Source organism: Anser cygnoides, chromosome 14 (assembly GCF_040182565.1).
Source record: "Anser cygnoides isolate HZ-2024a breed goose chromosome 14, Taihu_goose_T2T_genome, whole genome shotgun sequence".
NCBI classification, from domain to species: domain Eukaryota; kingdom Metazoa; phylum Chordata; class Aves; order Anseriformes; family Anatidae; genus Anser; species Anser cygnoides.
In genome coordinates this window covers 2,535,733-2,561,443 of record NC_089886.1, presented here as the reverse complement: position 1 = coordinate 2,561,443, position 25,711 = coordinate 2,535,733, and the positions used below count along the sequence as shown (strand labels likewise).

General features: G+C 47.4%; 1 protein-coding gene across 6 annotated transcripts in view; it reads left to right on the top strand.

The window, feature by feature from the left end:
* Positions 1-25,711, top strand: part of FSTL4 (follistatin like 4) — a 213,656-nt gene that overhangs the window by 84,706 nt on the left and 103,239 nt on the right. The gene's annotated exons all lie outside the window — the stretch shown is intronic.

The following is a 25,711-nucleotide window of genomic DNA, read 5'->3' as shown; positions in this document are numbered from 1 at the left end:
TTGCGCCTACTCTCACAAACTTTTCAGGTCGGAAAGCGTGGCAGTGCAGACAAGGCGTGCGAGGCGCGTTACGTGCAGCTGCTTCCTGAGAGCTTCCAGCTGGAGAAACCCACGGGCAGCTTGGCCAGAGAGCCCCTGGGGGCGTGCACGAGGGTCTCAGTGTGAGCACGTCGGTCCTGCAGGGCCTGCTTGCACATCCTGATGATATTCAGAAACGTTACACAGGTGTCACTTTGTCTGCCAGAAGGAGCAGCTGATGCGGAGCGTTGTTTCCACTTTATCCCAGGCGTTTGCCAGTGAAGCTGCCATCCCAAAAGAAATGGTCCCACCCGGTACAATTAGCACGGCCTCAAGCTGTTTCATCAGTGCACAAGGGGCTCGTTTTTGTTGTAGGAGCTTGCAGAGAAGGCGAAGGGCAGAGCGAGTGCCCGTCTCTTGTGTACACAGCTCAGCGGACAGGAAGGTGCCTGTGGAATGGCTTTGGAGGGGCAGAGGCTGTCTGATATAACTCTGGTGAGTCTTTAGAAAGCGCCGTGTGCAGCCAGCAGGATGCTTTGTGGAAGTTAAGATGTTTGGTTTTTTTCCTTTCTGTTTTCTTCAACTCAAGACGCTAGTGTTTTGGTGGGTGCTTTTTATTTTTTTATTTTTTATTTTTTTTTACTTCTTCTGAGGAAGCTTAACAATAGAGCTGTGTAGACTCCTGAGCCAAAAGGAAATCCAATCTGTGATTTAAGGAATAGTTGAAGACTTCTTGGCTGGGAGCAAAGCTCCTCGCCAGGCTCACTGCAGCGAAATTCGTTGGAGCAGTGCTGTGCAGAGCGGTGCTGTGCGGAGCAGAGCTGGCTTGTCTATGCCTATCATCTATTGCTCACATAAACGGATAGCACCCCAAATTTTATATATAACCCTTGTAGGAAGCACAGGTGCTGGTTGTGATCGCAAATTTTAAACGTACCATGGAGTAAGAGGGGAGTGAGGCGATGTGAATAAATATGTTTTTATGTACTGTAATGATGCAGATTTTTCATTGTGCTTAGGCTTTGGGGGCCTAATACGACTTCTGTTAAAGTCGGGATTTAATTTTTGCTTTTTATATAAATGCTATTGCATTTTATTATGGTTGGATTAAGCCTTAATTGTCGAGGCTTTCACAAATTGCGCTGCAATAAGTACATGAAAAAGTGGATGTAAATATAACGTAGAGAATGAAATGCAAATATGTGCATTTGTGTAGAGCATGTTTGGATCTTGTACTCAAATTTACATTTTTAAGTAGCTGCTTTTAACCATTGTGTCTGCAGAACTCCCTTAATATTAAATAGATAAATCTTTATCTTCAGACCGGGCTCCCGTGTAGAAATAGCCAAATATATTCTTAATACAAAGCAACTTTACGAGGTCGTGCACTCCATCTAACGCCTTGTCATTTTAATGGATTCCGCTTTAATTGCTCATATCCCCCAGCTGAAAGCATTTTTTTCCTCATTCTTCTGCGAACCGGTTGTTACCAAAAAATATTGTCCGTGGGTCATAGGCTAAGCTAAAACAATTTGCTGTGTGTTTCCCTGTGTCGGGATAGGAGCAGAGCTGCTGAGGCTGGCAGTGACGCTGGGGCTGCGACACGGCACCTGCGGCGTGCTCGGCATCGCGAGCTCAGGTGGAGCGGTCGCAATTCCTGATATCCCTGTAAGCCTCGGGGTAACAACACTTTGCCAGCTGGCTATACCGTCTTTCCCCAAGTCAGCCTCTGTTAAAATGTAATTATTTGGGAGGAGGTTGGTCACGGGGCAGTTTTCAAATATGCCAACGGTCCTAATGGCAGTTCCCAAACCCTTGCAGATGCATTAATGCTTTCTCAGCTCAGACTGGCGGATCTCTTACCCTTCCACTGGGCAGTGCAGGCATGCCCGAGGGGAAAGGTGCCACGTGTTGGAACAGCACCCTCCAGGATCCCGGTGGCGATTGGGGTTCTCACCGTGAGCACTGGGAGCCTGACTGGGGACGGCGAGGAAGGCAAAGGTGCTGTGCGCTTCTTACAGCACTGTAAGATCGCTTGTAGTAAAATCTTCCCAACGATTCAGTTCACGTCACGTCTTAAACTGCTTGCAAAATAAATATAACTGACAGATCTGCAAGCAGCAGTGCACGGGTTGTGCGCAGAATATTTTTCTTCCAAAGCAGCCCAGAGGTGGAAGCAGATCAGGTGCTCGGAGCACCAGATTGCGTCCCCGCAGCGTCCCTGCGTGCGGAGGATGGGTGAGATGTGTCCCGGTATGTTCTGGATGGCAGTCGTTCAAACGCTTCTCCGGGTTAATAATGAAAACAAGGTGACCAAATTTGATTTGAGAGAGATTCTACTGAAAACGTGGAAAGCGTTACGGCAACTTTAGTGTATTGTTTACCTTAGGAAGTCTCCTTGATTGAATTTCTCTGTGAAAATTAGCGATAGCAAATACCCCCCGGTCTTCAGCCTGGCAGAGGGGGGAGTTCAGCCTCCGGTGGTGTGAGAGCCGCAGATTTCACTGGGGCTGCAGAGCTGAGCACACGCAGGAGAGTTTGCAGGGCAGAAAACATTGCCTTTAGCTTGCACCAGCATGACGTACCTTCATCCCAGGGAATCCCCCTGGTAAAACACACAGCTCTGTGTGACAAGCTTGTTTGCCGTCGTTTTTTGACCCTACTCTTAGACGTTTTCCTTAAAGAGGGCTGAAGGCGTGTGGCCCCGTTCCAGCTGCCATCCTGCCTGGCTGACTTGAACCGTGTTGGTGCAGCGGACGGAGGCTCGGCTTTGGCTGCCGGGGGCTCGAGCCGTGTGCTGGCAGCCGGCTCTGGTTTGTGCTGTACAGCTGTTGGTCTTCCCGGAGGCTGGGCTGAGATATGGTTTCTATTCATAAGTCCTTGTCATTAGTGCTGACACGGTTAGAATACATCATTCATATTTCAATGGGTGGTGTTTTAGATAAATAAGAGAGACAGGGAAGCTCTACTGCAACTGAAAAACCTCAGGAACGGTGTATTTACATCTCTTGCTGCATTACAGCTGATGGTTGTAGGTTGTTTTTTTGCTGGAAAAATGTTTTTTTTCTGTTGCATGTTTGTGTAGAATTGGTGACATCTGGTGATCACTTATAATGAGTCCTCTCAAGACAGCCAGCGAAAATAAACCTTTTAGTAACAACGATTTGTCTTGCAGCGCATCTACGAGATGCTGCAATTAAGACGTAATTCCTGCCTGCTGCTCTGCTTAGAAGAACATTCAAAATCTACGTCAGATCAAATATTCTGTTTTCGGCGTATTACCAAATGAAAAAGGTTGTTCCCAGGCTCGTAGGTCTTATTGAATAAAGACCTATCCAAATGAAAAGGGCACAGATGATCCTCTGGTCCCCGTGAGACGGGCGTGCAGAGCTCCTGTTAATGTCAGGGAGAAAGTTGCTGCGGAATCGATACAAACCACGTCTTTAAGTTAAAGGCAGTTATATTTGTGGGCAGTGCATGCAGGCCGTTTTAGTTTCGTCATCTGTCTTTGAAGTATGGTAACCCAGAAGTGACAGGATCGGAGAGGCAGCTCGCAGTGCCTACAGCACGTCAGTTCCAGGTTGGGCAGGTTGGAGGGGCATCTCTCTGCTTCAGGCATCTCCCTGCTTCGTGCCTCTCTCCAGCCACACTCAAAGCAGCTATCGTGTGTGGCGCTGGGCTGGCAGCAGAGGATTCTGCCTTTCTGAGCAGGATCGTCACCATCATCGGTCTCTGTTGTGGTCTTTTTATCAACATCCAAACTGTTATCGCTTTTTTTTTTAACATTCTTGATTTTATTTAGCTGGATTTAAGACATGGCTTTTATTCATTGCCTCCAAAAAGAATACTGCTGAGATATATCTCGGTATGTTTGTGAGTCTCACAGTATTTTGGGTTGAAGGATCAAGGGAGCCCAAAAGTATTTGTGCCTCTTAGTGCTGGACCTGTACCTGGGGAAGATGGGCTGGCTGTGGCTGGTTATGTGAATCCAGACAGAAAGGTAACTTGGAGGTGCCTTTCACTATCAAGAGGAAAAAAGAACATAATAATCTTGTTAATAAAAAGCTATCGTTTTAGTTTTTAAAACTTTGAACAGAATTACTATTCACGGATTAATTACAAGACTACATTGAAAATTCAGAGTGTGCTCCGAATGCCTCCTTATCTCTGGCTGCGCTCTGCCTTAGAGCTCCCTGACATCTTTAAACAAACAACCCAAAAATTAGCATTCAGAAAAAGGGAAATACCCCTCAAGTAAATATCGCCCGTTTTGCACTGAGCTAGTTTTACTGAAGAGACTTGGGCTCTTCAATTCATTGAATGCGACTGCTGAAGTTGAGCAAAATTAGAGGCATGCGATGCCTCTTCCGAGGAACGCAGATTTAAGGCAGCTTCACCTGCAGCGCTGTGTGTGCTGCCGAGCCGGGGGAGCCGGCAGCTTTCTGGAGGCTCCACATGCTCGAAGGTATGTCGGCCCGGGGGTACCAGGTAAAACAACCCAGTTTGCCTCTGCAAAGTGAGGCTGTTCTTGCGTTTCAGCACGCAGCGGGCTCTGAGCACGAGCTGTCCGTGGAGGTTGCTTTCCCAGCTGCACGGGGAGCTGCTCCGCTGCTCGCTTCTTTGATCAGGCGAGATTTGCTCTTGCCTCTTGGGTTTGTGGCCATTTTGAAACCAGCAGCTTCCTAACCGAAGCCACGGATGTGTGTTTTCTTTTCTACCCGCGTGACTTCCTCTTTCAAATCCCATGAATAGATAATCAATGAAAGAGGCTCGGCGCTGGCCCTGGCCGACCCTCCGCTGCCTTCTGGTGCCACGAATAGATGAGGCTGTTGATGGTATCTCTGGATTAAATGAAAAACAAAGCAATAGCTGGCTCCTTGCAGACATAGGGTAATGCGCACACCAGTACAGAAACCAAATACAAGCGTATCCTTGCGGGTTTCTCATCTCACTGGTTTACCAGGGGCGATACCAGCTCAATCCACAGCCTTGAGGCCGTAGTCTCCGTGTTGGCTTAGGTGGGACGGGGACTGCTGTGACCTTGGGGTAGTTCCTCAATGATCAGAGGTTAGGGTAGTTCTAAACATCTTCCTAATATTGCAGGACGTTTAAACCTGGCTTGCAAAAACTGGACCCTGATGTAGGGTGCTCTGTGGTAGTTGCCTGTCCTCTGTAACACATTTTTTATGACTGATTGCAGCCAAATTTAACAGCGGAGGTGCAGACACCATGGCTACAGCTTTTTTCATGAAATTCAAGAACTCGTAGCAGGTGTCCACAGGAGGCCAAGGCTGCGGTGTAACAGGGTGAGAGACACTGAAGAATTGACACAAGAGGGAGCCGTTATGTGCAAAAATACTTGGGAATGAGCTCAGTACCTCCCAGTGCCCCAGGAACAACCTCTTGCCTTTGCAGTTGTACAGGAGGAGCCACCCTGCTTTTGTGCCAGGGCTCAGAAAGAGAGGGATGGAGGGGCTCTGCTCCACTTTAAGTCCCCAGGGAAGGACACCATTCAGGATATGCTGTCCCCAGTTCCCATTTTCACTCTTAGACGCTCCTCCAAAGTGGCTTGGTTGGGTTGGGTTTCTTGGCATTCTGCTGCTGGACCAGACCGTGCAGGGCATTATCTTCTGTGCCTTGTCTGTTGTTGCAGATCTTCAGACATTTGTTCTGAAATTTCTGATCCTATCTAATTCTTCCTGCTGCCTTTCCTTGGCAACACTTTTTATCTGCCACTGCTGGCCTTTGGGGATTGGAATGGCTTGGGAACAGACGGGTCTCATGTCCCGTCTCAACACGAGCCGTCACCCCAGCAATGCATTTCAGAGCGAGCATGGGCTTCAACGAGGCACTGTTTTCATTCAGCCAGGAAGGCAGACCCGTTATTTTTACTACTTGTTAATATTATTCATTCTCCAATTAACTATGTTGCCAGAAGAAGAGTTTGTTGCTGTTTCTGTAGCATGGAAAACTTGGTTTCACCGCCGAAATTTAGCGAGACAGATTGTCAGCAGTTATTAATGCAGGTAATCGCATGTGGCCTGTCTTCCAGCTACACAATTTCCCCTGTTGCTTTGGAGTCTTGCCACGTTTTAGGGGGTTACTCTTACCAGCAAGTCTTCCCTACCACAGCCTCAAAGTCCTGCTGGAGCCAGTGCCCGACCCTGCAGGTGCCCTGATGAATTCTGCAGCATCAGAAAACTCGGCCAAGGGGAAACCACCGGTGCTCACCAGTGGCCAGGCTGACCACGGCTGGTGGTAACAGATTTCCAAAAATTGCCCTCCATGTCATGGGAAAATGCCAAAGAGCAGCGAGAACCAGGGCGTGAGGAGACTGCTCCCAAAACGTGGGCGGAAGGAGGAGGGAGAGATGAAGGCAATGTTCTTAAAATCGTTCTATAAAATGCACAGGCACTTGAAATAGCATGTCTGTCCTTTATTCAGCACAGTGCTGCAAGTACCTGAGTTACCTTGGTTTTAATTTCTGGTTATTAATGACATTGAGGATGTCACTGTCTCTGAGAATGAAGATATTGTCTTCGCTTTCTTTTTAATGAAAAAATCATTTGCCCTTACGGAAGATATCATCAGGTTTGAAAAGCGTGAGCCCCAGAGAAATGTTTATTTCATCCCGCTTTAGCTATTTATTTAGAAAATAATTTAATTTTTTATTTGTGAGCAATGGGATAAAGCTCTGAGGGTGGTGTCCAGCCGACTCAGAGTGCTGCTGACAACATCAGCTACTTCTGTCGTGTTTCTTCCCTAAGTCTCAGCCCAAAATGAACCACTCGGAGTGGATGCGTGGAGCTGCAGTCACACTGGGAAACCAGGCGTATCATGAAGTGACAGAAAGAGCCGCCTGGCATTAATAGGAAATGCCTAATCACTCGTTACTTGGGCTCATTAGTGCAGAAAGACATGTGTTTACTTCTGGAAGCACATTAGGCTACACGCGGCTTCACAGGGCACTTTGAGCAGAGCGCAGCGGTGTCTCCTGGTGTGTTTCATTGCCGCTTTGTCATGTTTGTGGGATTATTTTACATTTTAGCCTGCCGCTCCTGCGCTCTGTGAGGTGCAGACCTCCGCTGGCAGATCAGCGGTCCCGGTGATTTCATTCAGAGGTGCCCAGGTTTGTGCCCAGGTTTGCAGTTCAGCTGTAACCAGGCTGTGTTTGGGCTGCCTCCGTGGGTATTTGAGGTACGGGGTCGTACAGAAAACTTCACCAACTCACCGTAATTTTTACCAACTTCCCCAATACCTTGTCGTCTTATCTGCAACGTACCCTTCTGGAGGATATTGTTGATTTATCTGTGCTTGTTGTTTTTTTGCAGACGAAGTTGCAAATTTCTGAGTCACTTTGATTTACCTCTCGTTCAGCCCAGTGCAGTCAGGGGAGGAGGAGAGAGAAGGCTGGACCTGTAGGTGGTTGGCACCCAGCTTGGCTTTGAAGCTCTTGTTGAGAGCCACAGAGAGCTCGTGGCATGTTTTTCAGTTGTTGGTGGTGTTTTTTTTGTTTGCTTTGTTTTGTTTTTATGTGGGTGGTACTTTGACTTGTTTTAGGCTTCCCACATCTCCAGTACCTGCAAAAAACACCTAACAACATCGTGCCTTTCTCCTGAGCAACCAGGGTTGGCTCAGCTGATGAGTGGCATCCTTTGGCTCCCCAGAAAATCATGTTTAGATCACCTGAACCCAAAGGTGGCTTCCTGAGAAAATCCTGGTAAATCGGAGGTACCCAGAGGCTGAAGAGGAGGGCAGCAGTGGCTGTGAGCCAGGTGTGAAGGTGGTGGTGGGTCCCAGTGCCACATCATGGTACCGGCCGCGTTGTCCTCTGCAGTGCCTGAGCCTGGTTTGTGCGGTGCTGGGTAGGGTGGTGAGGGAGGGTTAGGCTGTTACGGAGTTCTTGCTCACTTGAGCATCAGAAAAGGGAAAGGCAAAGCTGACAGGGGTCGCTCCACTGGGCTAGAACCTTTGTGTTGCCCTCAGGGTGACATAAATGAGTATTTCACTTGTGAAGCTTGAGGACGACATAAATAGAGCATAGGCTTCAATAACAGGTACAGCTCATGAACGGCAAGCGTTGGGTAGATTTTACAGGCCAGAGTGTTTATGTCTGAGTAATTGCACTAAAGCAGAATCAATGACCTCTAGATTTTACAGAAATGTAGTATGTTGCCTGTCTGGCCCAAGTAACCATCTGGGTTGGTACTGGAGGACACCTCCTGGCATTGCTGTCTGGCAGGCTGGGTAGCTAGTCGGCGGAGTACTTTGCCTTTTTGTGTAGTTTTAGTTTAGGTTTGAGTTTGTGATGTTAGCTCCATTAAGTTATTTAGGAGTTCTAATCACAATTGTTTTGGTAAGAATACGTAGGCAGTACACACAGCATGAATAAGGCCACTTCTCATTATTTCTGTCAAATTTAATGCGCTTATATTATCATTTCAAGATCCAGGTTTGAATTTAATACCGTTTAGAAAACAAATACATGTCCAAATTGGTTCCAGATGTGATTCATTTCATTTTGTGTTTTTCAAGATATTTTTAAAAACCGGTGTATGAATGTGATGGGAAGTTGCCAGAAGAGATACTTCATGTTCCAAGTCAAGGAAATAAAAACTCTTCATCTGAAAGAAGATAGGATTTTTTCCGAAGTTTAGGAAGAACACCTAATTACATATTTTAATGAAAGGAAAGTTCTTTCTGCTCTGCATTAGTATAACGAGGGTCACGTGTAAATGGTCCTCGTGCCAAGGTGCAGTCGCAGCCAGGTGTTGCAGGCACTCGGGTTACGATGGCTTCGAGGCCAGCAGGGTGGTGCTGGACCAGCTCTCCATGGCCTGACTGCAGCTACCTGCGAGGGTGAGCTGGGAAGGGATGGGTCCCCATGGGAGAGCACCGTCTATAGATTGCAGGGAAAGGAAAAGGGGGGGAAAGGAAAATAAGCAAGTCCAACACAGGTGCAAGGGATGTTTTGAAAGCTGGTGTCTTTGACTCCTTAGGTGCCTCTTTTTTTTGCTGCAGCAAATACTAATATTTCCTTTGCAGACTGACAAAATAGCAAAGCTGGGTAGGGTGGGGCTTTGATTCAACTGGTCTAGTGGGAGGTGTCTGTGCCCATGGCAGGGGGGTTGGAATTGGGTGATCTTTCAGGTCCTTTCCAACCCAAACCGTTCCGTGATTCTATAATTAAGGGAGGACAAACTAAACAACTTGCGCTGCAGCTCCATTCCTAGGATTTTTATTTCTTTTACTTCAAAATTTATTTTTCTGAGAGTTTAAACTTCCACATGCAGGGGATGTTCACTGCAGCAACGGATATATATCCAAAGCTTCAGGCCTGGTAGGGACACAGCAGCCAGCTAATGCAGTTTAGAGCACAATTTATGGCGATGAGGATGCCAGCACTGAATTAGCCAGCAAACAGCTCCTCCGTGCCCTCATCTCTCAGGCCCACTGAGAGGCTGGCGCACATTGTTACCGCGCCATATCCTTGCGTGTGTTTGGTGGTATAAATGTATTAACATGACACGCGTGCCCTGCTGAGCTGGCTGAGTTTTGAGAGATGCTGCCACCATGTTCAGGAGAGTTTAGACTAAACCATTTCCAAGTTTGTAGGTCACAAATTGATGCTCCCTGAACTACTTCTGGCCCTTAGTGGGCAGGAAGAATTCGGTGACCTAATGTCCTCATAGCCCTAACCACAGTATGTGTTTGAGTACCTTTAAGTAAGCTCCACACCTGAAGTTGTAAGGAGTAAAAGTAATCCCACCGACACAGATCGGTCTGTTTCCAGGTTCACGACAGATGCAGCTCTTCATTTCATTTTCATACGTTTAGTAGTCATCAAAACCTTTAACTAAAGTCTCGTAAAGGCGGTTCTTAGTGTTTTCCAATCTGCGTAATTTGAGGCGATTTGAGGATTTTGTATGCAGATGAGGACGTGCTGGTAACGTCTGCTCCCCAGGGGAGGAGTGACTTTCCTCTCCTACAGACGCAGGCGGTGGGGTTTTTGAGTAGTGATATTCATGACCACGATTGTGTAATTAGGAAGAGATTTTAGCAGCAGCTTGTAAAAAGTGCAATTAAAAGTTGGCCCCAGCCCCTCCTCCCCCTTCTGCCTCCCAAAAGCCCTTGGTGTGAATTTTAGACACTTCCAAGCTCAGAGATGCTCAGCGGCTGTTAGAAAAGCTGGGGTGGAGATACGCAATAGCTGCTGAAGTTGAAGCTCAGACATTAGCTTCATTAATAACATCTCATGATAATATCAACATAAACGCGAAAAGGATAGTAGTGTTAGGAATTTTGCCGTGATGTTGTGAACCGTTCCCATTTTGTGTTTTAGTGCAATCTCTGCAAGCTCTGGCACCGTTACAGCAGTGCCATCAAGGCAGGATGATGGAGGAGGGTGCTGGTGGCATCCTTCCGTAGCAGTGGCTGTAATCTGTCACCATTCTTATCTCCGAGGCTTCTGTAGCTGTGGGTTTTCAGCATTTCAGCCTTTGAAGGAAATACTATAGCTGCAGTCATTCCTTTGATGACTTAAAGCTGTCCCATCTGCAAATAGTTCTGCCAGGTGTGGTTTTAAACACGCTGGTGCCATCACCTTGAGCTGCTCTATTCTTGTCTAGGGTTCCTCCCTGGCCTTCATGGCATCCTTCCCTCGCAGCGTAACGGCGGGGTGAGCGTGTGGGAAGTAAATTACCTGGGAATATGGCATTAGCCAAATGGCCTCTTATTAATGTTTTTCTTTCTTCACTTCCCAAATATGTATCCATGGAAAATACGTGCTCTGGGAGCATGCCCCTCTCTGACAAGGCTTTTTTCAAGGTCCTTTGAGGAGTTAATAAATTAAACCCGAGAAAATAAACTGATTTCAGAGCCTCTTTGGCTTCTAGTACTGTTTCTGTAAAGTTCACCCTTAGCTTTCTTAAAATGCCTTTTAACCTAAAAGACCAGAGAGATCTACCTGACATGAAAATTTAATTTTTTGGTAAAGCTTAGTGAATAGAAGCAGAGGAACTGTTTTGACGTTTGAATGCCTCTAAGAAAGCAGTTATGACAGGATGCCCCAAGGCTCCCAAGGCAGCAGATGCTGGCAACGCGTCGCAGAGAGGCTGTGCATAGCAGCATCGGGCTGCGCGCCGCTTTCCTGGGCGAAGGCACGTTTCATAAACCTGGGCTGGCGTCAGTGGCTCGAGGCTTCCTATAACGGCTTCCTACAATCTGAATGTATGGAGGGAAGGGGAAAAGAGTCTGTTGGAAGGAACGTGGGGTTAAGGAAAAGGTTCTTGTGGACCTGCATCAACAAGGTCATTGACATTTTTCATAAAGCGGCCGTGGGGACCGGCATTGCCTAGTGGTTCCTCCCTGACTTGAGTGCAGAACAGACCTGCTCTGATCTAAAGGATAAGATTCATTTTGCCTGGTGATAGGTGTTGACAAGCTAGAGGTCTAATCCGTACAAGCTGTCTGGGCTTCCTCTATCCCCCAGGACTGAGGGAGGTACCTTCAGCAAGCCACTCATCCTGCCGTCTGGGCCACCTCCTCCCACCTGGTGAGACCCAAGCGAGGAGCAGCGGGGTGCCCCGTGAGCACAGACAGCTCTGGGGCCAGCCCCGCTCTCCTGTTGTATGATACACGCGTCCGTAACCCGATGGTTTGCGAGGCTGAAATGGCCACCCATGGCTATCGTACTTGACCTTCTGTTCAGTATGGACCACAGGATTTTTCTCTGTAGTGGGGTGAATCATTCTTCTTCTTTACGTAGATGGTTGCAATTAAATGATGGTGTCTGGATGAACTTGAACCGTTTGGCTGTGGTTTCTAATTGTGATTACTTGCACATAAGGTGCAGCGAATGAACTGGAAGACAAAGGCACTAAATAACAGATCTTAAAAACGTGAAAAAATGGTGACCTAGGGAGTGGTGAAGTTAGCCAGAGAAGAGTCTTCGTGTGTCATAGGAAAGGTTGATCAAAATTTAATGAGTACCATAAAAAATGTTGCTCTGCTGATGTTTGCTGCTTTGTTCAGGGTCTGGGCATACGTTGTGTTTTTCATGAAGATATAGGAGATCAGAAATGCTGGGCACAGTGATTTCCAAAGAAACAACTGTGTTAAAACTCATTTCCTTAGTTTCTCTATATGCCTGTGCAATGCAGACATTTCAGGCTGCACAGGCTGAGTGGCTGCTGCCCTTCAGTCCCCTTTAACAGAGATCCAGATATGCAATCTTTTTAGATTTCATTTTTTTAGAAGTGTGTCAGGGTTATATTGTTGCTACAAATCTACTCATGAATGCAACTGTCGCATTTTCTGTATGGTTCAACTTGCTAGATCGCTGAGGTTAGGCCAATGGACTTCTGGCTGCTATCTGTGGGATGGCAGGATGCTACCTTACATTAGATAGCAATATCTTTTTTTTTTTTCCCCACAGCTCAAAATAAATTTATTTGACAGCCGCCGACATATTTTCTGCTTGACTGACTGCAACTCAAAACATTTTGTGACTATTACAAATCCTAGCATGTGAAGCATAAAAATTTAGAATATTAGTTCTAAAAGTTTTCAGATGTTTGGCTGCTATTACATTTCAAAAAAAAAAGAGGAAAAAAAAGATCAAAGCTCGAGGACATTTTACTTGCTTGGAGAAACTTGAGCTGGGATCTTACTGCCACTAAATATGTATGACGTTGTAACATCCTTCTCCACTGCGATATTGAATTTCATTCACCCCACTGTACGAAACCTCGCAGTTTTAACCTTTTCAGGGGTTTGAAGTTCGTTTGTGACCTGTGCTGTGTGGACACAGCGAGGTGGGACGTAGATCTCTGTGGGGATGAAGGCTGTCTGGGAATAAACCCAAGCCCCCGTGGTGCTGTGCGGTTGCAGTGCGTAGGGACCTGTAGGTGTGTGAGGCCGTCAGACAGCAGCTCCCCGGGGAGCTAAGGGGTATGTCACTTGTACCTGTCACTCGTGTCCTATTTAAAGCACTTGAAATAAATACTGAGAGCTATAAATAGGGAACAGAGATTGAAATTAAAAAATTTCCCGGTGTATGAAACAAGTTCACCGCCATAGCCAGATGTATTGGTTGTAGTGCCCTTTGGGCAGGGAGGTGTTAGGAAGGCAGTCTATTTGGAAGCAATTACATTTGGAAGAGTATCCCGTAAATGGCCTAACCTCTTCTGGCAGAGCCTGGTGATGTGCTTTCCTTTTCTTCCCCTTCCCGGTGGCTGTCGGGACGCAGCAGGCACCGAGGGCAGGGCCTTGGTGCCTCCATCCTCTGCAGCGCGGCCGTGATCTGGGGTTCGAGCTGCAGCTGAGGCAGACCTGGCAGAAATCCTCACCCAAATTCCATAGGGAAACATGGGGAGCCCCTTTCTTTGGGGCTGCAGACCCTGCTTAGGCAGAGCACAAGCTGAAGCTTTGCGGGATGGGGACAGAAACACCAGCACGAAACTGCTGCAGGCAGCTCCCTCGGGGCCATCGCTCCTGGCGTCCCAGCCCTTAAGTCGTGTTAATTCCCTCCCGGCAGAGGCTCGGTGCAGGGCTTTTGCAGATCACAACTTAGTGATTTGTCATTCATGCTTTACCCTGGAATATCTGTCACTCCTGATGCTGAAAATCTTCAGGAAAAACATGTTTTCATCCCCTTATTTTTACAGTAAGAAGCGTCCCTCTGTACTTTAGTGACATACGTAATGAAAAATCCCACTGCCGACCGTTCGGTGTGGGGATGTTGTTATCTTGACAGGCCTCCAGCAGATCTACTCCAGAATTGGTACCCTGAACCATAGAAGGGTTATTTGCCTTGTCAGCAGCAAAGCACTTCCAGTGCTTAGATGACTGTCCCATTCATCACCCATCATTACAGCGCTTAAGAGGAGGAAAAAAAAAAGTCCCACACAGAGTCAGGAGAAAATTCGTCCCCAAAATTCAGCTCAGTGCATTTGTGAACTTTTGCTTATTCATTCTGTTTCTTGATCTATTTACTCCTCGTGCCCAAATTTAAACTAGAAATAAAAATTGAATTGTTTCTGTTGTCTGGGCTTCAGTGGGAGAGAGGGCAGGGGGAGCAGCGTGGTGCTGTGTCCTTACGGTAAGTTAATACAGGGGTTAGCGAGAGCTGTAGGGCTGCCTTGCTGTGGGCAGGTCCCGGTGCGCTTGTGTGGAGCTGGGCTGGCCACTCTGGTCAGCTGGCCAAATTGGTGTGCTAGCAGACTCCTCGTTTGCACCGTTTGTCACACAGAAGGGATCTGATTTAACACTTCACCGACTCAGGAACTTCCATAATTGAGTGTAAAATTCTGACTATCCATCGCAGGAGGCTCTGTTGCATTCTTGATTTCTGGGGTGGCGTGTAGTGAGCGGCATGGTTATGATAACAAAAACCTAGCTTTTGGAATCCAGCTTAATTTTGGAAACCCTTATAACTACTGCAGTGGCGTGGTTTTGGCCTCATAAAATTCTGAAGGAGGAAGTGGGCTCTCACGCATACATGTACGTACTGTAATGGTGGCCCTTTAATCTGTTGTTGCTGGGCCAATTTAAGAGTTTTATGTGAAATTTCTTACTCTTTTTTATTTTTATTTTTTCCATTAGAAATACTTTTTCCCTCCTTGTGCATGTTTTCCTCTTCAGAAGTTAACATTTTATAATTGCCATAATGCCCTTTAGGGTGTACGTTACGATCTACTAATGAGATGCCTTGGAGGTCTCCTAATGACATGCTGAACAGCAGTCACGGCAAGTTATTATCAGCCCATTACACACATTCGTAACAATAATAAATAGTTGTGCTTCCTGTAATCATAATGTCCTTCAGTGCTTAGCGAGAGGATCTCAGAGACGGGGAAGTGCAGAAGATCAGCAGCGGTTTTGTGGCAGGTTTCTCTGAATGCTCTCGATTATGAGACTGCAGGGACACACGTTCCGGGGAGGATTGCGGTGTTTCTTTATTGTACTCGAACTGAGGGTGCTGTGAGAGCTGGTTGCCAGCATGTGTGCATACCCTCTGCTCTCCCTGCCCGCAGGGGCAGCACTCGATGTCAAACACCTTCTACGTGGGGACATCGGTGGGAGAAACGAGGTAACCACAGGCAGTGACCGGCTCAGAATTGGTTAAAAAGTCGGTGTGATGGAGGATGAGCAGTCGGATCCTGCAGTCTCATGACGGAAACAAGAATGTCCCCTAGAAGGGATGGGGGGAACAAATATCCAAGAAAAAAAAATTAATACATCCATAAAACGTGGCCTGCAGTAGCCTTCATCTCTGGCCACTTCCCCATGCACACATCGTGGTACAGATAAGAAACCAGGCTGTAGGAAGCAAAATACCGTAGCCAGGGTGACAGATCCATGGGATCCCTAATGCAGAGTGATGGGGAAGTGCTCCTTCTGACAGTGGAAGCCAGTGAATTGTTTAGGAAGGTAAATGTTTCATAGCACAACAGCATCAGTACAATTTACATTAGTGCCAGAGGGTTTTAAGGTTTATTAAAGCTTCCAAATAATACCTTTGCTGTCTTGAAGAATTTGATAGATGTGCCAGTCAGCCATAAAAAAGTGAGCATTGGTTACATCCCAGAGGGATCCAGCTGATTTTGCTTCCTCTAATAGGAGTAAGGCAGAGGGCTGCAAAATGTCAAGCGGCAGGTTGTGCAGCATCATCAGCCGAAGAAGAGACACAGAGCAGATGTAACATTTATTTAACAAAAGCCTGTTTGGTTTGGTTAATAGGAGTTACAGGGTGTCTGGGGTACAGTTGTGTTGAGATTTTCCTTATGGAAATTTAGGATTGCTCGCTGGCTGCAGTAAGAAGGTGGCCACGGCTTTCTGGTCCCTCAGGCCCACGGACCAAGTTCTTCCTTGTGGAACTCCACTGAAGTGCCGAGCGACCGTAGCTAACCATCCGAATCACGGCTGTACGAAAATTAACCTGTTCTAGCTCAACGTGGCAAGTGGATGTGTCGTAGATTTTGTCTTCAGGTGCTTCAAATGGCTGGAGAATTTTTTTTATCTTCATTTTCATTTTTTCATAGTGCTTCCACATAAATAAAGTACTTCTCCCCAATTATTACCATTTGACCAGGTCAATTCCCTTCACTTAAAAACCAGCATTTTCAGGTGCAAGAATTGAAACCGAAGCACAGCAGCAGGCGTACGCCGGTGTTTAGGAGCAGATGCATTGCAAAAGATTTTGTTGGCTTTAAAACAAGTCTTCCTCTTCTTTCCCTGTTGATGTATTTTTCCCTTGTCTCTTGTTTCCAGACCATGTTCATCAAACCAAGGATGATAGCTCTTTTTGTCCAGCTCCCACTTTGCTTTCTTCTGTACTTGAAGCCGTAGTCCTCTGCTGACAACAACATCTGATGTTGCTGCGCCTGTAGTTAGCAGGGCCCCAGCAGATCTGTTTGGCCACATTTATTTGCATAGTTTGTGTTTCGGTAGCACTTGGAGGCTCTCGCAGTGTTCCAGGAGCCCTCTGCATGCTTGGCGAGAGCCTTATCTCAGCCTCTGGACAGACGGGACGGGGCAGAAACGCTGATGGGAGCCTTCGCAGAAGGGTTTGCCCCATGGGAAGAAACCTCTTTTTGGCCCAGCCATGCTTACAGCCAAAGCACGAGGACATTTGTTGTTACTGTAGGCTGTTCGGGTTTGGGTTTTTGTATTATGAAGTGTGATAACGGGAGAGATCTCTCGTTTGTCAGACCACGAGAGTCCCGGGCCCCCACGGGGGAGATGCAGCTCCCTCGTAGTGCCCGGGGTGCCGGCCCCAGCACCCGTGTGGCATCAGCCCAGGCACCTCTCCTGACTTACGTTCTTCATTTTTTTCCCTCAGCCTTTACAAAAAACTTGCTGCCTTCCCAGGCTACTTCAATACAGCGTTTCTCAATAATTGCATCAATTCATTACGCTGTGAGTTTGGTTTGGTTGGGATCTTAAGGAAGGAGGCATTCTTTCAGCTCATTTTCCTGTGTAAAGCAGCTGCGTGTGGCATCTCTGCCTCTCCCGCTTCCCCCGCCCCACCTGCAGCTTAGGATGCAGCATGTCTAATTCAGCTTAATAGTTTTCATAAAGGAGAACTACAGAGTCTGGAGACATCGTGATTTGGAGAGAGCACTCAGCAGACCCAGGGCTGGGTGTGTGTGTGGGTAAGATCATGTCTCTGTGCAGTGATGGATTTATAGCAGAGCAGGCTGTGTTGTGGATGAATTAATCATTGGACAAAGCCTGTTTTCTGTTTGTGAATCATGTATAATGCGCTCCCGATTCCTGTTACTGTGCTTGTGTTCACCAAACAGTTTGGATGAGCAGCACTGGGGTTAATTGCGAGCCGTTTGCCTTGACTGCGTTCCCTGTTCGTGTGCTTTGATACTCACAGCATTGTTCCTTCCATCTGGTTTGACAAACATCTTTAATTTTTTAACAAGAAAATAACAGTCAATACTCAGCAGGAGGTGACTAATAAAAACAGCAGTAGGAATAGCCTTGCTTGTTTAGTGGTGGCACATAGAAAACTTTCCCAGTCCGGGCACCGCTGTTAGTTACATCTGTGTGCTAAGGGAGGCTTTGGGATTGCTGTCTGAGTGCGCCTTCGGGAGCGATGTCCTGGTTAAGAGAAATATAAAGGGTGCCTTGGGCAAGGTGTGAGCAGAGCCACGCACCGGTACCAGAACGGTGATGTGTAGGACCGAAGACTTTTGGTTTGATCTACCAGATAAATGCACAGCGAAATGCAGCCGGTGGAAATCGAAGCTAAAAAATTAAAAATAAATTAAGTTTGCCCACAAATCGGGGCCGTGCCTTTGGGCCTGGTACACCAGGCCATGACTCCTGGACTTCCCAAGAAGGCTGCAAATCCGTCCATCTCTTCCTGTGTCTGGGAGCGGGGTGTGTGCTCGTTTCGGCTTACGCGGTGTGGACGGTAATGGTTTCAGGTAGGAGCTGAGTTTTTGTTTATAGAGCAGCGAGTTTATGTCCTGATGCTGGAAATTTTTAACATGGTTTAAAAGCTCACGGAGAAATAGATGGGTGCTTTTCCGTGTTGTAAAATGAAATATTGAAATAAATATATGCAGAGGCAAGTTTTAACTCTTCCAGGTTGTAAATGTCTGCTTTTTAACAGTATCTACTTCGTAGTATATATCCCATTCCATTTCTGTGATATATTCAATGAGCTCCCGGTTGCTACTAAATTGTATATGGATATCTGATAAATGTACATCTTATTAACTGAAACGTATCCCTAAGATAAGCAAGTTAGCTTGGGCTTTTATTGTTAATTGAATTTTTTCAGCAGCAGCAGCTGAAGGATTGCTAATGTTCATGAATTTGCATGATGTTAAACATCTGCTCCTCTTCGTGGGAACTTTAGTGGAGTTTCACTTAACTTGTAAATTCAAGTCAGGAGTAAGACAGGTACTCAGGCTTGGAGGGTTCAGGTGTGTGTAGAGCAGGCGGGCAGGTAGCCCTGCGACAGGAGCACGGTGCGATTCACCGGCTCTGCCAAAAAGTCACATCTGCGGCATTCGGCTCGCTCTGTGCGTGGTGATAGTACAGCTCGTGGTCACTGGCGCTGTCTGGAGGCAGCAGGCTGCTCGCTGGGTGTCATCAGATGGCACAGGAATGTCGCCGGGTAGTTACCTGCGGTATAATGGCTGCAGGGCCCTGCCTGGTGTTTTATGGAAAGCGTCCTCTGAATGATGAAAAGTCAAATGGGTGATAGGACTTCTGAGAGATTAAAATTCGGGTTAATTTTTATTCATCCTAAATTGCCGTACTCAAACCTAGGACTTCCAGCCTATGAAAGTCAGAGCAGGGGAGGGTTCAGAGCTCGCAGATGTCTCTATGTTGCAGGCAGTCTCTGAATTTCACAGAGCTTTCCTGATGTGCTCCTTAACCACAGGGAGCTGCTGTGTTTGCAGGCAGAGCGCAGAAGGGGGATCTGGCCGTGTGCCTTGGTGAGAAGAGCAAAGTTTTTTCCTTCTTTCTAACCATGCACGAAAGCAGGAGGGAAGTCCATCCAGTATCACCATGCCTGTGCAAAAAAAAAAAAAAAAAGAGCAATTATAGGAAGAGGAAGATGGATAGAAAGAGACAGACAGAAAATTTGCATGGAGGAGTGGGGATTTGTAAGGAGACCCCTGAAGAACTGAAGTCATCTTTAATTTTCCTGTCCCTGTATGTATCTGCTCTGTCAGGTCAGACATGCCACAAGGCTGCGGATTAGGGGTGTAAAGGGTTCACGTAATCATCTTCCTCAGATTTGCCAGCCTGAGGTTTTGGGACCACATTTTCTCAGTTTAGGCATGCAAACGCTTTCATTTTGTATGCATGAAAATGGGCCATTGCTGATAGGCAATTTAGCTGTAAACGGCACAAGAATTAAGGAGCTGTGCTCATAAATAAATTTGTATCCCACAACACTTTGGTTCAGTCCTTTTCTGATGCTTCTAACAATGCCACATAAAGCCTGAATAAAGCATACAAAAGGATGGGCTGTTTGGATGAAAAAAACGACAACAACAAAAACCTTTCTCAAATCCCTTTAATTTTGCCCAGGAATGTTATTTTTGGTAACCGTATCTCTTTTGCCCCATGGAAACAGCTGAGAAAACAAAGCTTGGTGCTCCCGTATCCCGCACTGAATTTCTTCTTAGTGCTAGCAAAGTGCCATAGGAACAGCCGAAAATAGCTAGCACGGTTGAAGAGGAACTGTCAAATAAAATGACACCCCCGGTGCCTCCTGCCTTAGAAATGACACCCTTCAGCCTGCTCCAAGCCGCTCTTTATTACCACATTGGTGCTGGCGAAGGGTTGCCTTGAAAATTGGTGCCGCTGGAGGTCACTTTGGGTGCTGGGATTTTCTACTGGGTTGTTGTTGTACTCCCTGGGCTGCTTCTGCCCAGGCCTGGAGGGAACATCCCTCGGGGGCTTTGGAGGGACAGAAGTCTGAATCGCCAGGTATAGCTTTTTGTGTGGATAGCCACACACTTCTCTGCTTAGCCTGGATTAACTGCTCCGCTTCTGTCTTGGGTTTTATGAAAAGCTGCAGGTCCCAGCTGCTGTTTGTGGTTGTCCTCAAAACCAGCTCCACTTCCCTGTGGGGCTCAGATCCTCCAAAGGCTACTGTAGGCGTTTAGGTTCACCCCTGCTGTTAGGTTAGCTGCGTGCCAGGGACTATGAGGTTGGTGCTCCATGAGGTGTTAGCCTTTCATTTTTTTCATCTAAAGAAGCATTGATGCTTCTTGCAATCTTTGCATTGTAAGGCACCTTGCAAAATACTATTTTACAGCGAGAGAAGTTTACCCATCAGAGAAAGCTCTGCGTTTCCTTACCTGATTTTCATTTTTATTTTAACTGCGTTCCTTCGAAGGATGGTTAATCCCCAGCCTTGCCGCTTCTCTGTTATCTGCCTTGGCTCAGGAGCGGATTGAAGATTGGTCAGGGATCCTACTGTAAAACCTGCTGCAATTCACAGAAATCAGGAGTAAAATCCTTAAAGAGGGCAATTATTGAGGGAACTGGATTAATGATCTGTCATCACAGTTTAGCCACATTCACCACTGACCTTTCACAGAGAGGATGGTCTTGATAAATGTAGTTCATTACCAAGTTCTGACATGAAAACAGAATGGCACTCGGTGTTTCTTGGCAGGCTGATCAATATTTTATCTGCCAAAGCATGCAGAAGTGCTAAACAGGATGAATTACGTAGCTGCTGCAAAACAGAGCAAGAAACAGAATTGCTCAGAGTGAGCAGAGCATGTAAATGTGACAGTTATTGGCCACACTTTAGCAATCAGACCCTAATGCACTGGATTTTTCTTTTACTTTTCTTCTGTCGTACTGTTTTTCTTTGCCTGTCATTCCTTCCTTTTTCAGTACAAACAGTGCCAGGCTTCGCTGGTTTTGAAAGTGCTGTAAACAGATAAAAAGCACTTGTTTCTTCTCAGGGCTCCCAGGCATGGATGGGGGAATCACCGACTTCCCCGCCCGCGGGCATTGCCCTGCGGTCCCTCACTTTCGGCTCCCTCTGAGGGGATGGAGAGCCACTGTGGACTGCTTCTGGACGATGTATTTAATGGTCTATTTCTATAAAAATTTGCCGGAAACCCTTGTCCTTTGAGCTTGGCAAGTATGTTGAAGTTTCATCCCAAGAGCACAGGAGGGAGCTGCACCTTGCGTGAGGTTTGTTTGGAAGTCACCAGCCTTTTCTTTTCAGGGCTACAAAGCAGGATGTCAGGCCCACAGGAGGGATACGGGCTGACCTCCAGCAGTGTGCTGGGAACAAAGGCATCCCTGCCCAGGGCATCCTACCTCTGGACAAAAGGCATGCAGCTTTTCCTGGGGAAGGCTTGTGTTTGTTGTACAAAGCGTTGCTGTCAAATTAGGCTCTTGTTCAAAAAGTGGAGTAGCCAGCAATAGAAGTGATACAGAGTCTCTTGAAATGGGGAAGGTGGCCTTTTTTTTTCTAATTTTAATTTAAATTCATAAGCTGGAATGCAAAGACACTGGTATTACATGCTGTTAATAAAGTTAATTAAAAAAATGTATAAACCTGTGCTAGCAGATCAGCTTTTTAGTTTTGATGTCAAGTGTCTGCAGTATGCCCTTAGCTCTCCTCTTCTCCTGGAGTCAGCAGAATAAATCATAGTGGGGTAGTGGCTAACATGGACAAGCAACGTGTGACTTCTTTTTCTAACCAGTCCTGATATAAAGTAGTGGAGAAATATGACCAAGTACGTAGAGACCTTGTGTAGGACGTGGAGTACAGAAGGGCATTTCTCAGCCTGTCCCAGCTCTGAGTTTTTGGCTCTCTGTGCCTTGGTTCCCAGCTGGGCGGTGGAAGTGGTGCAGGTCAGCTTGGACAGGGCTGCAGCTGGCAGTGGTACAACACGGGTGCTTGAAACGCACACAGCAGCATCTCTAGTGCTCAGAAATCGAGCAGGGATGAAGCCCTTGGAAACCCTTCTCAGAAGAGCGGAGTGCAGCCCAAGAGTCCCAGCTCCGACCAAGCCAGCTCTGGAAGCACAAAGCTCGCCTGTCTGCCGTCTGTGCGGCTACAGCTGCGAGCAGAACCCGAGTCCCTGGGATGCGCTAACAAGGAAACCCCACCGAGAGGCATCCGTCAACAACACCTAGCAATGAGGGCAGCACGAGATGAGATAAACTGCTAATGATGAGCTCATGTTGTAAGGGAAACTGCTGGGGGCACTTAGCGAAGCGGATACAAGAATGGGAATAAGTGAGAGGGCATAAAGATGATTTTTCTGTGATTTTTTTGTTTAACAGCTGTGGCTATAATACCTGAAAGAACAGCAAACATACAGGAGACAGCAGCGCTGCCAGAAACCTAAAGAGAGAGTATTTAGTTGATAAAGCTGGTGAATCCCAGGCACAGTGTAAGAAGATTACAAGTGTCACTGACAGCAGGAGATGGAGGGTGGGAAGGAGTGAAAACACAGAGCCATCCTGTGCAGGACCCGTACACCCAGCCCCAAAGGGCTGGAAGCAGTCTCCATAGGGAAGGTAGCTAGGTTAAAAGATGAAAGAATAATGTAAAAGTGTAGTAAAGGAGGGGAAGGACACAACAGGAGAGCCTAGCTGGCCTTGGCAGTGGCTTGCCAAATGGTTCGAGTTGCCTGAATGCCTCTCCTCCCTTCCCTGGTGGAGAGGAGGGGCAGGCAAAGCCTTTCAAGTCTTTCAAGACTCAAGTCTTTTCCTGCCTCCAGGAGTGTTTTTCCCCACTGTGTTTTTTTACCACAATGAGATTAAATATATAAATTATACATATATATTTATATGCACACGCACTTTAATATAACAGTTTAAGTGCGTTTTCTTATCAATCTGTTAGTTCCCCAAACAAGCGCCAATTATTGCTCTCACACCTCTAGGCCAGACCTTTATTGCTTTTTCTCATTATTTGCCCACTGCCGAGTGGCCGTGCCCGCCTTGTTCTGGGGCGGCTGCTTCTGCATCACTGCAAGCCTCGGATGTCACGGGTGTCAGGGGAAAATTGTCAGAGGCGTGAGACCCGTTGAGTCTGTCACGTTCATGCTGTTAGGAGATGCCAAGGGACCTGCTTCCAGCGGAGCTGAGGAGAGTCGTTTTCTCCAGAGGAAAGGGGAGGTAATGAGGTTTCGGAGCAGCCTGAACAGGGGCAGCGCACATCTTCTGACCTCCCGACTGTGGCCTGTGCTAACAAAATGGGAAACTGAACTGATTTTTTAAATAGAAAAAAAATCATAATTGTTTTACTGCTGGTTTCCCTTGCTGTGTATGCGGTGGTGTGGCGTTACCCTGCCCCTTGGGATGGGGCTGCGCTGGGTGGCTGGGCCGTGACAGCGGACGTGGGGGTAGTAGGGAAAAAAGTCTTTTGAATGCGCGTAGAGCAGGATTTGGGATGTGCTGTTCTGTCCTCTATGCAGCTCTGTCCTTCTCCACCAGTTTCCTTTATCTCACTTTTCGCATTTTATTCTCCTGGAGGCTGCGGAGCGGCCTGGAAGTCCCCAGCTGGGCACGCCTGCCTGGGGCTGTCCTGCAGCCAGGGGAGCCCGTGCGTTGCTGAGAGGAGCAGTTCTGTGGTGGCTTTGTTTTCAGAGCATGGAAAACTGTGGAGGGTTGTAAGGAGGCGAAGGAGATCGCTGTCTCCCGGCTCACACCACGGTGTGCATCCGTCATGCTACCGGTGGGCTCTGGTCAGGCCCCACACGTGCTGGGAGCTGCGGAGTTTGTGTTCTGCTCCTTGCAGATACCGCGTCTGCTGCGGTTAGCTGGGGAGTTTCCAAGTATAAACTTAATAAAATGAGAAGAAGGGGCGTTAGGAGAGATGAGGGGGCTTCAGAAGTACTTGGGTCTTTTCCCAGTTCTGCCTTTTGTGGTCAGAAAGAGGGTCAGGGTGGAGGTGAGTCGGGAGGCCAGCAAGGGAGAAAGGCTGTTTGGATGGGCAAGTGCTGCCCAGACCACGGTTAGGGGGAAAAAAAAATATGCAGAAAACCAAAGGTCTGAAGGCTATAAAGAAAGGAACAACTGCTTTGTCATACGCTACTGGCAAAGTTTGATAGGAAGAAGAAACGAGAAATGCAAAGGGAGATGTCAGGGCCGGGTGGCTCTGGCGGCTGCGATGCCTGCGCTGAGGGGGGACGAAGGCCGTGGGTCAGCGTGCCCGGGTGTCACCAGGGGCTGCCTGGAGCTGTGCCTGCGCTCACGGAGGGAGACCACAAAGCAGAAGCAGAGGGGGAGGCAAATTGAATGATTTCCCTGTCTTCGTTAGCCTTACATACATCTCTGGGATTAAGATTTGACTAGAGAGAAAGGAAAACTCCATCTCAGAAAAAAGCCTGTCTTACTGAAGTAGCTAAATCTGTATTTATGACAGGATTGCAAAATTGCATCATTACACGGGAAGCAGCAATCAGTTTTTCTCTTAAATAAAACGTGATTGGAAGAACGAAATTTCTTCGTGCTACTTTCAGAGTAGCCATCAAACGGCCTGATGTTGGGGGCGGGGAGGGAACAGAACTAATAAACAAGACTCATAGCAGCTGGGTAGCCGAGTAACCTCATTTTTTTCCGTGAGATGAGACTGGTCCCACGTTCCTGGAACCAAAAGCTCCTTAGAGGTTGTTTAAGCGAGAAGGAAAAGAATTGGGGCTGCTCCTATCCCTGAGCAGCGAGGAGCTCTCTGCGCTGGAAGGGCCTGAGCTCAGGATGGAAAATGAGCCTGGTCTCAGCCGCTGCTCGTGGCAGTGGGGCGCTGACCCGCGCGGGGCATGCGTGCCCAGCCCCTCTGACCTCCCTCACCTTCTCCAGTCACGGTGGTTTTGAAGTCGTGAGCACAAAATAGGAAAGGCGCAAAAAATCTTGACAGTGGATGGGTTTGCGGTCAGAGAAATGCCTCCCACCTGGAATTTTAATTGGGTTTCAGTTGGAGCGGGACCAGAGGACCGAAAATGATGCAGCTCAGCAATGAAAGGACAGGAAAACTAGCAATGAGTGTCACAGTCTGCTGTTATTTTTCAGAGGAATAACGTTTGAAGTCTTTGGGGAACTGATCTTCAAGAGCATTGTCCCTTAAACCGAGGAGAGACCCCTCAGATTTAATCCAACAGGGTCAGAGATGGGAGTTTAAATATAAAAGTTGTTTCGAAAGCACCACTGCAGAGAGTAAGGGCCCAGAGAAAAGGGCATCTAGCGGGAGCAGTGGATGTGTGGGCACTGCTGGGGGGTGATAGTTGTTGCCAGCACAGCACAGGGGGCAGCTGGACCATGGGGATGCTGCTCCCAGGTCCCAGAGTCCGCCAGGATCCTGCCAGGCACCAGCTGGTGTGGTTTACACTAAGACAGAATTGCACCAGAAAGTGCCCGTGCTTCATTCTGCCGAGCTTTGCTAGACAGCAATTGAGCAGGAAAAGGGCAGCAACATCTTACAGCACGTCAGGCACAGGGATATGTTTCTTCTCTAGGAGGAGGCCTGTAAGTCAGAGGGAGGCATTCCCCAGATAAGAGCCACCGAAGAGCTGGAGGCCGCAAGCACAGCAGGAGCAGCTTTCAGGGTCACAAAGGTTCGGTCTGATTCCTCCAGCCAAGCTGGCGTCACTTCAGAGTGAGTGACTTGAGGGCTTTTCACCGATAATGATGCTTTCCCTGGTCAGGGGCTGAGGAAGGCATTTATGTCAGCCTG